Source organism: Sinocyclocheilus grahami, unplaced genomic scaffold (assembly GCF_001515645.1).
Source record: "Sinocyclocheilus grahami isolate Dianchi unplaced genomic scaffold, SAMN03320097.WGS_v1.1 scaffold210.1, whole genome shotgun sequence".
Lineage (NCBI taxonomy): Eukaryota > Metazoa > Chordata > Actinopteri > Cypriniformes > Cyprinidae > Sinocyclocheilus > Sinocyclocheilus grahami.
Window position 1 is genome coordinate 464134 of NW_015505389.1, and position 1038 is coordinate 465171.

The 1038-nt window shown below is 43.5% G+C and overlaps 1 long non-coding RNA gene across 1 annotated transcript in view; it reads left to right on the forward strand.

The window, feature by feature from the left end:
* Window positions 1-166: 166 nt before the first annotated feature.
* Window positions 167-1038, forward strand: part of LOC107595910 (uncharacterized) — a 3939-nt gene continuing 3067 nt past the window's right edge. The window contains exon 1 of the long non-coding RNA XR_001610315.1: window positions 167-237. This is a non-coding gene — a long non-coding RNA (uncharacterized lncRNA). The remainder of the gene's footprint in view (window positions 238-1038) is intronic.

Sequence of the window (1038 nt, forward strand, 5' to 3'; positions counted from 1 at the left end):
GTAGGCGGGGCTAAACGTGCAGCGCTGTAGAATCGGTAGGCGGGGCTAAACGTGCAGCGCTGTAGAATCGGTAGGCGGGGCTAAACGTGCAGCGCTGTAGAATCGGTAGGCGGGGCTAAACGTGCAGCGCTGTAGAATCGGTAGGCGGGGCTAGCGCTGTAGAGCTGTAGAATCGGTGGGCGGGGCTAAACGTGCAGCGCTGTAGAATCGGTAGGCGGGGCTAAACGTGCAGTATCGGTGGGGAGCGCTGTAGAATCGGTAAGCGGGGCTAAACGTGCAGCGCTGTAGAATCGGTAAGCGGGGCTAAACGTGCAGCGCTGCAGAATCGGTGGGAGGGGCTAAACAGGCAGTGTGGAGCATAGATATCTATACGTAGATGCCTCATTAGCGACTGTTTCTATGGGCCGCTATACGTAAGCTGTCCTCCATATTCGAAGGGACAACTTGACGTCATTCACCATAACAGTAACATAAGTTACCACAAACCAACACATTATATATTTTAATTAATATTTAAGAAATTTGAAATCATTTGAAAATGGATTAAAAATAATTGTGTAAAATAAACATACTTATACTTTAGAAGACAAAGCATTTTTCACAAATAAATATTTAATAAAAATCTAATTGAAAAGGAAGTAAACACTGTAACCAACAGGGCACTCAGTATTCTGGGAAGTTTGTGTGCATTGGGAATCATATATATATATATATATACAGTGGGGCAAAAAAGTATTTAGTCAGCCACCAATTGTGCAAGTTCTCCCACTTAAAAAGATGAGAGAGGCCTGTAATTTTCATCATAGGTATACCTCAACTATGAGAGACAAAATGAGAAAAAAAATCCAGAAAATCACATTGTAGGATTTTTAAAGAATTAATTGGTAAATTCCTCGGTAAAATAAGTATTTGGTCACCTACAAACAAGCAAGATTTCTGGCTCTCACAGACCTGTAACAACTTCTTTAAGAGGCTCCTCTGTCCTCCACTCCCAGCTCTCTGCAGGTCATTCACTAGGTCCCCCCGTGTGGTTCTGGG